Raw genomic sequence first — 12,424 nt, forward strand, 5'->3', positions numbered from 1 at the left:
CATACAATTGACATTTGGGGTCAGATAAATCTTTTTATGGGGAACAGCCCTGTGCATTGCAGGATGTTAAGAAGCATCTCCGGCTTTTAGCCAAGAGATGCCAGTAGCATCCCCACCCACCCTACCCCACCCCCACCCAGCCACAGTTGTGACAACAGAAATTTCCCCAGATGTTGTCAAATGTCCCCTGGGTGGGTAGAATCACCCTTAGTGGAGAGCCTCCAGTCTATTCTTATCATGCAGGTAGCTACGTTTATGGACACCCTTGTACATTTTGGGGACATGGACTCAGTGTGGCCACAGCTAAACCTGCCATCATATCTTCCTCCATCCCTGCCTCCACCTGCTCCTCCCTCCGTTTCATTGAAGACCGCACCTGAGGGTCATCACTGACTTTTTATTCTCCCAAGTCCTGTTTGTCTTACTTCCCAAATAACTATTAAATCCATCCATCTAATTCTCTCCATCTCCTCTGCCACCATCAAGGCTTCCCTGGACTATTGCAGTAGCCACCTCCCAGGTGGCCCTGCTTTCATTCCTGCCCCCTACAGTCCATTCCCCACACAGCAGTCAGAGAGACAGCTTTTCTAAATGCAGTTGTGATTATAGGCTCAGCTGGGTCGGGGAAGCTGCTTCCAAGAAGACTCCCTCACATGGCTGTTGGTGGGAGACCTCAGTTCTTTGCTACCTGGGCTTCTGGGGTATCCTCATAACATTGCACCTGGCTTCCCCTGGAGCGATTGACATGAGAGAGAGAGAGAGAGAGAGAGGGAGAAAAAGAGAGCAAGAAGGCTATGGTGCCTTTTATGACCTAGTTTCAGAAGCCTCACGGGTATTGGACACAATCACTTCTGCCATATTTTGTTTGTGAGAAACAATTCACTAAATTCAGCCCATACTCACAGGGAATAGACTTAGGCTCCACCTTTTAAAGCAGTGTCCAAAATGTGTGGACATATTTTTAAAAACCACATTCCCTTCACGCAGCTCAATATAAAAGAAACAAACAACCCAATCCATAAATGGGCAGAAGACCTAAATAGACATTTCTCCAAAGAAGATATACAGATTGCCAACAGACACATGAAAGAATGCTCAACATCATTAATCATTAGAGAAATGCAAATCAAAACTACAATGAGATATCATCTCACACCAGTCAGAATGACCATCATCAAGAAATCTAGAAACAATAAATGCTGGAGAGGGCGTGGAGAAAAGGGAACCCTCTTGCACTGTTGGTGGGAATGTAAATTGATACAGCAACTATGGAGAACAGTACGGAGGTTCCTTAAGAAAACTAAAAATAGAACTACCATATGACCCAGCAATCCCACTACTGGGCATATACCCTAAGAAAACCATAATTCAAAAAGAGTCATGTACCACAATGTTCACTGCAGTTCTATTTACAATAGCCAAGACGTGGAAGCAACCTAAGTGTCCATCAACAGATGAATGGATAAAGAAGATGTTGGCACATGTATACAATGGAATATTACTCAGCCATAAAAAGAAACGAAATTGAGTTATTTGTAGTGAGGTGGATGGACCTAGAGTCTGTCATACAGAGTGAAGTAAGTCAGGAAGAGAAAAACAAATATTGTATGCTAACACATACATATGGAATCTAAGAAAAAAAAAAAAGGTCATGAAGAACCTAGGGGTAAGACGGGAATAAAGACATAGACCTACTAGAGAATGAACTTGAGGAAACGGGGAGGGGGAAGGGAAAGCTGTGACAAAGTAAGAGGGTGGCAAGGACATATATACGCTACCAAACGTAAAATAGATAGCTAGTGGGAAGCAGCTGCATAGCACAGGGAGATCAGCTGGGTGCTTTGTGACCACCTAGAGGGGTGGGATAGGGAGGGTTGGAGGGAGGGAGATGCAAGAGGGAAGAGATATGGGAACATATGTATAACTGATTCACTTTGTTATAAAGCAGAAACTAACACACCATTGTAAAGCAATTATACTCCAATAAAGATGTTAAAAAAATAATAATAAAAAATAAATAAAAACCACATTCCCCGACAATTCCTTGGCAAATTCTATTGAATCCACTTTCAAATTCCTTCTAGACTATTACCCTTTCCCTTAACACCACCCTGGTTCAGCAACCCGAGTGTCCATCAATGGAGGAATAAATAAATGCTGTCCATCCATACAATGGAATATTACTCAGCTTTAAAAAGGAAATTCTGACACCTGCTACAGCATGGATGATCCTTGAGGACATGACGCTCAGAGAAATAAGCCAGACACAAAAGGGCAAATACTGTCTGATTCCACTCATAGCAGGTCCCCAGAGGAGTCAGATCCACAGAGACAGGAAGTAGATGGTGGGGGCCAGGGGCTGGGGGAGGGGCTGGGGAGTCAGTGTTTCATGGGGACAGAGTTTCAGTTTGGGAAGATGAGAAAGTTCTGGAGATGGATGGTGGGGATGGTTGCATGACAGTGTGAGTGTGCTTAATGCCACCGAGCGTGCTCTTTAAAAAGGTTTAAATGATACATTTTATGTTCTGTGTATTTTACCACAGTTAAAAATTTTCTTTTTTAAATATCCGACCCTTATATGGTGCTTCCCATGTCCCAGGCACCATGCTAAGCTATGTGTTACCTCATTTGATCCCCTCCATCATCTGTGAGTTAGGGACAATGATTATCACCCCATTTTACAGTTGAGACAACTGAGGCTCAGGGGAGAGCAGTGATTTGCCCAAGTGCTTGCAGCCAGGATTAGATGCCCTAACCCTTGTACATGCTGCTTCTCCATGAACCACGGTGGTTATCATTACCGCTTCAGCTGAGAAGGAAGACACACAGCTGAGGCTGGTGACATTGCCTGCCAGGGTCCCTGGGTGTCAGTGAGTGACTGAGCTGGGATGGGGACCCTGGAGAGTCTGAGCCCACACAGCCACTGCAGGCTCGATTTGTGAGGAGCAGAGGGGCCTGTGCTGGGCTGTGGGTTCCAGTCTTCACTTATATCTCCTCTCTGGGCCTCAGTTTCCCTTACTGCAAAGCTTGAAAGGACAGTAAGGAAGCAGCCAAGGGAAATGGGTACCTGGGGTCCAGGAGTCCAAAGCACAGGCTCTCTGGGCCTTAGTTTCCTCATCTTTAAAGTGAAGACTAAGGGGACCTCCCTGGCGGCCCAGCGGTTAAGACTTCGCCTTCCAGTGCAGGGGTTGCAGGTTCGATCCCTGGTCAGGGAGCTAAGATCCCACATGCCTCGCAGCCAAAAAACCAGAACATAAAGCAGAAGCAATATTGTAACAAATTCAATAAAGCCTTTTTTTTATTTTTTGCGGTATGCGGGCCTCTCACTGTTGTGGCCTCTCCCGTTGAGGAGCACAGGCTCCGGACACGCAGGCTCAGTGGCCATGGCTCACGGGCCCAGCCGCTCCACGGCATGTGGGATCTTCCCGGACCGGGGCACGAACCCGTGTCCCCTGCATCGGCAGGCGGACTCTCAGCCACTGCGCCACCAGGGAAGCCCCAATAAAGACTTTAAAAAATAAATAAATAAAATGAAGGTTAGCAAGTTCCCTGGTTGCCTAGTGGTTAGGATTCTAGACGTTCACTGCCGAGGGCTCAGGTTCCATGTCTGGTTGTCAGGGAACTGACATCCCACAAGCTGTGAGGTGCGGCCCCCCAAAAACAAACAAACCTTGTTTCAAAATAAAATAAAATGAAGATTATACTTAATAATAATTAATAATATTATTATTACTTTTCACCTCAGCAAGACTACATTTGGGGCTGGACTGTTTTCTGTGGGAGGCATCCTGGACACTGTGGGGTGTGGAGTACCATCCCTGGCTCCCACCCACTGGATGCCAGGTGTACCTCCAACCGAGACAACCAAAAATGTCTCCAGACACCCCAAGGATCGCCCTGATTGGGACCTCCTGTCCACACTATCAGGTTGGAGGCCTATGTTGAGTTATTAGTATATCTGATCCTAAATGCTACTGAGATTCCCAGCTCTGCGGTTTCTGTGCTGTGTGACCTTGGGGGAGTCGCTTCTGTTTCTGAGCCTCAGTTTTCTCATCTGTAGAACTCGGATTCATCAATAGCCCCTCCCTCCCGAAGTCTCTGGATTAACGTCTATAACCGGTATCAACCGCAGTAAGCACTCGCTCCAGAGGCACCGTTGCTACCCCAGTGGGGGGGGGTCTTCTGGAAGATTCTGGCCCACAACAGAGGGCCCCTGCACCCTCTCTGCTGGCCGCCTCCCCTCCGGGCCTCCGATTGGGGGACCATACAGGCGGGCGTTGGGAACACTTCCTGTGCGGTGGCCGCCAGTGCCCGCTGGGCCAGGTGTGCCAACGGGAGAACGCAGCTGGGGCCGCCCCACTTCCTGCCCTGGGTGGAGGCGCCTCTCGCGCTCCTTTGCCGCCACCCCCAAAATAACATACATGCCCCCCCAAACCAAAGCCACCCGCGCCAGCTGCAGCCTCCAACTTAGGGGACGCAGGACAGGCGGGGGCCAGCAGCTGTCATCACGGCGCCTGTCCCGCTGGGAATGTCCCCCCCACAACCCCCCCGCTGCTGCCACCTCCGGCATTCCAATCCCGAGGGGGTGACCTGGCCTCCCCCAAGGTCCGGACACAGGAGCTCTGAGCAGGCAGGGCTGGCTGGGGGGAGGGGACTCCTCTGCCATGCTGGGTGACAAGGGACCCTCTCCGGCCAGAAACCCCAGACCCGAGGTGCCTCCGATCTTCACCTCAAGGGACCGTTTGAGGGGGGAGGGGCTGGCTGCCAGGACAAAAGCCCCCTCCTCTTCCCGGGAACAAAGGGGAGACCGGGAGAGCCAAGGACTGCGTGTTCTTTCCCCGACAACGTGACATCCTGGCAGCTGGCACTCGGAGGGCTGGGCCAGAGCCTCTGGGCCTGGCCACCCGACACAAGGCCACTCAGTATAGGGGCACTGGGATGGAATGGCTGCGGTCCCGAGGGATCTGGTTCCTGGTCAGCTGCCCATAGGCCTCTGTCCTTCCAGTACATTCTGACAAGGAAGTCTGCCGGCTCGGCCTGCAGAACTTCACAGAAAGGCCAGGAGGCCTCCGATGTCGGGCTCTGAGCTGGATGGGCCACCAGGATGGAGGGGGACAAAGGCCACGTGGAGGCCTTGCTGCTGCCTGCACCCCTGGCCCTGCATCCCGGGGCCGGGGGTACCCAGTGGGACCCCACACCCCACCCCACCCCGGCCCGGGAGGGGCCGGCCCAGGGGACAGTGGCTCTGGGAGCAGCTCCCCTCCCCCAAGCCACGCACGGGGCAGCGGGCAGCTGGCGCCACCAGGGCGGGGTGAGGGGGGGGCGGGGACAGGCCAGGGCCTGCATGTTAAAAGACCCCCAGCTTCCTGCGGCGAGCGGGACAAGGAGACAAAACCTTGTCTTCCGGCCATTGGGGCCACAATCGGTCAGGCTGTCCACCCACTGGCCGGAGCTGCGGTTTGGGGGGACATCGTGGGCAGATCTGTACTGGCTGGGGTAGGGTTGCCAGAAAAAAGTACAGGTCCCGCAGGTAAACAAGTAATTACTCAGTGTATGTCCCGTGCAATACTTGGGACATACTTATGCTAAAAAAAATTTCACTGTGTATCTGAAATTCACATTTAACTGGGGGTCCTATATTTTTACTTGCTAAATCTACTACCTGAGGCCAGGGGCTCTGGGAGAAGCAAAACTGCTTACCAACATCCCCCCAGACTTGCTCCTCTGCTGGTCCCAGTCTCAGGGGTGGTCCCACTGTCCCTCCACCCTCACCCCTCACTGGATTCCCAGCCAGAGGCCCGTATCAGCCTCACCTTCCAAACCATGGCCCGTCACTCTCCCGCTGCAGTCTCTCTCCCATCTGCCCCTCATCCTCAGCAGAGGGGGCCATGAGTTCCTGCCTGCCCCCCAGATATCCGGCCCCCCTTCCCTGAATCTCAAAAGTTCCACGCCTCCATCCCCAGAGATCTGAACGGGGCCCCTCCTCTGCTCTGAGTCCGACAGTTGCGCCCCACTGCTCCCACAATAAAGGCCCAAAACCTCTGCTGGACAGAGCCCCTTCCCCAGCAGGGCTCCAACAAACCCCTATACCCAACTCCCAGCCCCCCTCTCCTCAAATGAGCTGTGGTTTCCCAAAAGCTGCCTGTTCTCCCAGGTCCCCAGGTATGGCCCGTCACCCCCAACCTGAGTCAGGTCCCATCCTTTCTCTGCCCACAGGCCTCGATGGCTCCCACCTTCCTGAGAGTAAAAACCCAAGTCTCCCCGGGGTCCACAATGTCCTGCACAACCTGCTCCTGTCCCCTCCCTGTCCTTACCTCCTCCCTCTTTTCCCCCTTGCTCTCTGCTCCAGACACACAGGTTCCTTGCTGTTCCTCCAACACACCAGGCATAGTCCTGCCCCAGGGCCTTTGCACATGCTGTTACTGCTGCCCGGAGCACACCTCGTCCTAAAAGCTACACAGTCCAACAGCCTTCCCTCCTCCAGGTCTCGGCTCAACTGTCACCTCCTCGGTGAGGTCTCCCTGGTCTACCTTTAAAAAAAAAAAAAAAATTATTTAATTTGGGTGTGCCGGGTCTTAGTTGCAGCACCTAGGATCTTTAGTTGCGGCATGCAGACTCTTAGTTGTGGCATACATGCAGGATCTAGTTCCCTGACCAGGGATCGAACCCAGGCCCCCTGCATTAGGAGCGCAGAGTTTTACCCACCGGACCACCAGGAAAGTCCCTGGTCTACCTTATTTAAAACTGTAAACCACCGCGACTCCCCATCTTCCTTTCCTGCTCTATTTTTCTCCACAACTCTTATCATCTTCTAATATACTATGCATTGACTGTTGCACGTGGTCTGTCTCCCCAATTAGGACATCAGCTCCGTGAGGGCAGGGATGTTCTGTCTGGTTCACTGCTATATCCTGAGCAGGGTACACAAGGGGTGTTTAATAAATACTTCCGGAATGAATAACCATCACTGTTTCTGGAACAGCCTCCTGCACACCCCCCTTCCACCTTTCAAGACTTACCTGAAGCAGGTGGGCTCGTGTTCCCCTCCCAGGTTTCCTTTATCCACAGGATGGCCCAAGATAGCTTTCGAATGCTCCAACATGCCCCTGCTGACCTTACTGCAGAACCTTCTGTGGCTCCCCAGTGCCCTCAGGACTCTGTTAGCCTGGCCCTTGCCAACCTGTCTAGCTCCATCTCTCCCCCACCAATACTCCCCATCCCCTGGCCACGGTCTACCCTCCAGCCTCACTCTGCACCTTCACCCTCTCTGTTCCCTCTGCCTGGAACAGCTTCTCCAGTACCTTCACCTGACTTCATCTCTCAGGCCTCAGATTAGACATCACCTCCTCCTAGAAGCCTTCCAGGACCACCACCCACACCTAAGTCCAGCACCTTTTCTGGGCTCCACCATGCCTGAGCATCCCCATCACAGCCCTGACCGCTTCTATTTTAACCACCTGGTCATCAGAGGCAACTTGTCATCAGACAAAGGAGACCCCGGGTCCACAGCACTTTCAGGAACCCACAAAATGGCTTCATTTTAATTTCTCTTAAAATCAAAAGAAACAATGAATAAAATAATACCAATTCCATTGTAAGAGATCGTTTGTAATATCTTTTCATGAAGGGAGGCATCAAGTGCCTCAGGTCCGTGAAGGTTTTTTGTTGCTGTTGTTGTTTTGTTATTTTTGGGTTTTTTTTTTTTTTTGGTCGCGCCACGTGGCACGTGGGATCCTAGTTCCCTGACCAGGGATTGAACCCTGCAGTGGAAACCTGGAGTCCTACACACTGGACCGCCAGGGAATTCCCCCCGTGAAGTTCTTAAAGGGGCCCTGCTGATCCCATGTGGATCTCCCCACTGGACTATGAGTGCCTCAAAGGCAGAGGTCGAGACTGGGTCCCCACGGCTGCCTGGCAGTGGCCTGGCATACAGCAGGCACTTAATAATTGTTGTGTTGAATAACTGAATATCCAGTGAATCGCTGGGTCCTCACAGCCAGACCTAGCTCACACATCATAGGAGATGCTTGATAGATGGATGGATGGATGGATGGATGGTGGATGGATGGATGGATGGATGGATGGATGGATGGATGGACGGAGGGAGGGTCAGAAGGCAGATTGACCAGGACACCAATCTGGGACCAGCAGCGCCGCCTTGTGGCACACTGCTTGCCTGCCTCTCCCTCTCTTAGGTTCCAGTGGAAAAGTTCTGGGGAGTTTTCAGAGCCTTTCCACTGGAAGGGGATGGAGAGGAGGAAAAGGAGGAGGAGGAAGCAGCAGGCAGTGAACTTAGAAACAAAGACCTTGGGTCCAAATCCCGCAGCCACCCGTTTGTGGCTGTGTGTCCCAGGGAAAACTACATCACCTCTTAATTCTTCAGCTTCCTCATCCAGAAAATGGGGGAAATCCAAATCTGGCCTCTGAATAACGTAATGAAATAGCTCAGAGACAGCAGCTATTTCTTACCTCCCACCCTAGGACTCCTGGACAGGTGCTGTCCTCAAGGAGCCCCCCAAGGCTGGGAAGTGACAGAGTTTTCATGAAGACATGGCTGGGGCAGAGAAGTGGACATGGGTTTGGGGGTAGGGTTGTCAGGTTTAGTAAAAACAACAAAATAAATAGGATGCCCAGCTCAATTTGAATTTCAGATCAACAATGAATAATTTTCTAGTATAAGTATATACCAAATATTGCATGGAATACACTTAAACCCCCAAAAGGTATTTGTTGTTGACCTGAAATTCAAATTTAATCAGGAATTCTGTATTTTATCTGGCAACCTTAGCCTGGGGGAGCCTGGAGAGGCAGGCAGGCAGGCTTCCAGGAGGAAGGGGCAGTGGTGCTAAGAGCTGACGGTGTGGCCACCTTTCCTTCCCCTCCCCCACCTACACGTGCACCCTTGACTGGGTTCACAAGGGACTGGAGGTGGGGTTGATCTTCACACCAGGGAAGAAGGTGAGTGAGGCTGCTCTCCTTTTGTTCAGAAGATGTGGGGCAAAATCATCAGGACTTTATATTCCACATCAAAATTGAGTTACATCCCCTTGACCAGGGATATTTTGACCACATCCCAGCACTGAAGGCCACTTGGAAGCTGAAAGTTACCAGGCATATCTCCTGGTGACTTTCCAGCTGTGTGACCTTGGACAAGTCACTTTACCTCTCTGAGCTCTACACATCGCAGACCTGTTCTCCTCCAGTACTCTCCCCCACCTCTCTGCCTCAGCCACATAGGGTTTTGGCTGCATCTCCAATTCACCAGGCGTGGTTCAGCCTCAGGGCCTTTGCACGTGCTGTTGCTATCATGAGGAATACTCTTCTCCGGATCTCTATGGGTCTCCCTCCTCTCCTCCCTCATTTCTGTGCTCAGATGGCACTCTGAAAGGCCACCCCTGACCACCCTACTAAAAAGTGTAGCCCCCACATTCTCAATCCCAGTTCTTTGCTTTTCTTGGTAGCATTTACCAACACCAGACCCGTTATGCATTTCACTCATTTATCTAGTTTATCATCCATTTCCCCACTGGGTGGTTAGCATCACAAGGCTGGGATCTATTTTACTCACTTCTGTGCTCCCCTCCCCAGCACAGCAGCTCAGTAAGAATTGTTGAATGAATGAGTAGGAAAAATGAATGAATGCGTGAGTGGGAAAAAAGGCCTGCCGCAAATGTGAAATTTTTATCTGCTATAATTTTATATAATTGCTTTAATCATTTGGGGGTTTCAGAGTCACTTAGGAATCGGACAGGCTGCATGTGGTTACTTAAATATGTATATTCAGTTTCTTAGTGGGCAACAGCCATATGGTGCCAGGGGCCACTATACTGGGTGGCACAGAGTTCTAGAACATTCCTCTGATCTCAGAAAGCTCTATCACACAATGCTAGTATAGACCCTCTCAAAAAAAAGAAAAAAAAATGCACTAGTCACAGACACCCGATTTTTTCCATGTTCTTTCTGGAGGTTCCAGAATTCCCACCCCAACACAAATAATTTAGCAGAGGTGGCAAACTTGTGGCCCCTGGACTGGATATGGCTCCATTGGGTTTTATTTGGTCCAGAGTTTTTTTTTTTTAAAGAGGCAGGACACTTTGTCTGCAGTCTGGAATCCCCTTGGATCTGTGAATACGTGGATGGGTCTCCCCCAAGGTAAAGCTCTGCTCCCTCTAGGCAGGACATGCTGTCACTTTTTTAGCAGAGGCATTTACCTCCTGCCTGGCCCCTGGGGCCATCTGAGTTTGAGACCTGGGTTTATAGACGAAGAGAATAAAGGATTTTTTTTTTTTTGGTCGGCGGTGGTGAAAATCCAAGTGAGCACCTTCAGGAAGGGGTTGATCCAGGAGTCAGAGATCCAAGAGTTGGCCCCTGCACTGTCCCTGGATGACTGTCTCTGGGTCTCGGTTTTCTCATCTGTAAAATGGGGATGATAAAGGGATACACAGTGTTGGGAGGATAAAGTGGCGTGACGCTGGTCAGGGCAAGTTGCTCATAATGCTGGGTCCAGGTTGGCTCCATCACCCTCTCGCGGAGTGGGGAGAGGGGGAGGAGGGGCGAAGGGGGAGGGGGGGGAGGGCTGGCCCCTGACACGCACGAGGCATCACGCAATGCTCTCTGAGTTCCCACTGCCTCGATCTGGCCCCTGGAGAAAGAAGGGCGGGGGACCCCAGGATCGCACTCACCTCCCAGGGCCGAATTCCTAGGGTCCCTGGCAGGGAGGGGCGTCCCTTGGCTGGATCCAGCGTCGTACAGGGGTCGCCCACTGGGTGCACAGTTGGCAGGGCGCGCGCCCGCGAAATTCCAGCCCTTCCCGGACTTCACTTGTTGCTCCAACGTCCGGAGCCGGGCGAGGGGCGTGGTCTGGCGGCGGGCGGCCCCCCCAACCAGATTGGCCCTTCAGCCCGTCAGTCCCGGGTGCCCGCCCCCAAGCATAAAAGCCTGCCTTGGGCTGGCCCAGGACGGTTTTGGAGCTGGCCTTGAAGTAGTGGTCGCCGTACCCTGGACGTCCCGTTGACCACGGTGAGAGGCGAGGGCCCCCGATTAAGTGGGGGCGGGGGCCACCGAGTCCTGGGGTGCCCCAGAGGAGGAAGGGCAGGAAGGGTCTTCCTGGGGGCTCTGCTTGTCTTCGCGGCCTGGGGAAGGGTATCCAGCCTGGGCTGAGCACACCTTCCCCCGCAAAAAAAGTACAACTTCTGGAACAGGCTCAGACTTTCTCTCAATATCTAGGACTTTCGGGGTGGGGTGCGCGAAAGAGCCCCCTAGAAGTGGCAGTATCAAGCGGTGGGGGAGGGTTAAGTCTCCAGTCCCAACCACATCCTCTTGCTTTGCAAACGCACTTCGGAGGCAAGCCACAGCCCATTCCGCACAGGAATTCCGCCCTCTCTGGGTCTTCAGAGCGGGCCCCCTCCCTCCCCGCACCAGGGGGCAGTCCCTCTGACTAGCAAAGCCCTTTCCCTTCCAAATAGTTTTGCCGCCTGGGGACTCGGCCCCTCCCTTGATCTTCTGACCCACCCAGCTGACCCTGGCGAGGTCTTGGGGCAAATCCCGCCCCCTTTTCCTGGGTGGGTATGGCCAGTGGACTGCACAAAGTGGTGGTGGGAAGGCCTACCCCCTTATCTGAGTCCTTGGGACCTTTGTAAAACCAGAGCCTAGGCCTGGGGTCCGTCCCTGGGAACTTCGGAAGTTGGATCTTCACATTCCCTGGCTGCAGCTGGACGACTGCGTGACTCCAGCCAGTTTCAGCCAGTTCTTGCTCTCGCTGCTGGGGCCAGCTGCAGGCAGGTTGCTGACCCCAAGGACTTTAATGGGGGTGCTGACATCTGCAATGGGTGTCCTTGGTTAAACCATTTCCAAAGGAGTTGATGGACAAAAGGGATGGGAGGGAGGACCTCTGAGCTGCCCAGGTGAGCTCAGGCTGCAGGGAAGGTAAGGGGAAGAACAGGGGTCAGGTGATGATCACTAGGGGTAGGTGTGCCTCCTTGCCCCACTTCCCAGTTGGGGGACCTTTGTACCAAGCAGAAGCTCAATCCTGGCTAGTTTCACCCGTTTCTTTGTGGCAGGCAGAGTGGTGTGAAATGGATCTATTTATTGAGCACCTACTGTGTGCCAGGCACCAAGCTACGTTTCAGACTCTCCTCCAGTCTACAGGGACTCTGTACTAGGAACGGTTATCCCCATTTCATAGACGTGGCAAGTGAGGCTGCGAGAGGGGGTGCTGCCTTCCCAATCTCCCACAGCTAGGGAGTTGCAAAGCTGGGATTAGAACCCAGTTTGGACTGTAGAACTGGTGCTCTCAAAGCATCAGTTTGCTGGGTTCCACTTGGGGGATAGCAAAACACGGTGTCTGGAAGGAAATGCTCAAACTCAAGGTCAGGGGTTCACCACAGGCTTATCCCAGAATGACCTGGGGTGGGCTGGCTTCCAT

Source organism: Phocoena phocoena, chromosome 3 (genome assembly GCF_963924675.1).
Source record: "Phocoena phocoena chromosome 3, mPhoPho1.1, whole genome shotgun sequence".
NCBI lineage: Eukaryota > Metazoa > Chordata > Mammalia > Artiodactyla > Phocoenidae > Phocoena > Phocoena phocoena.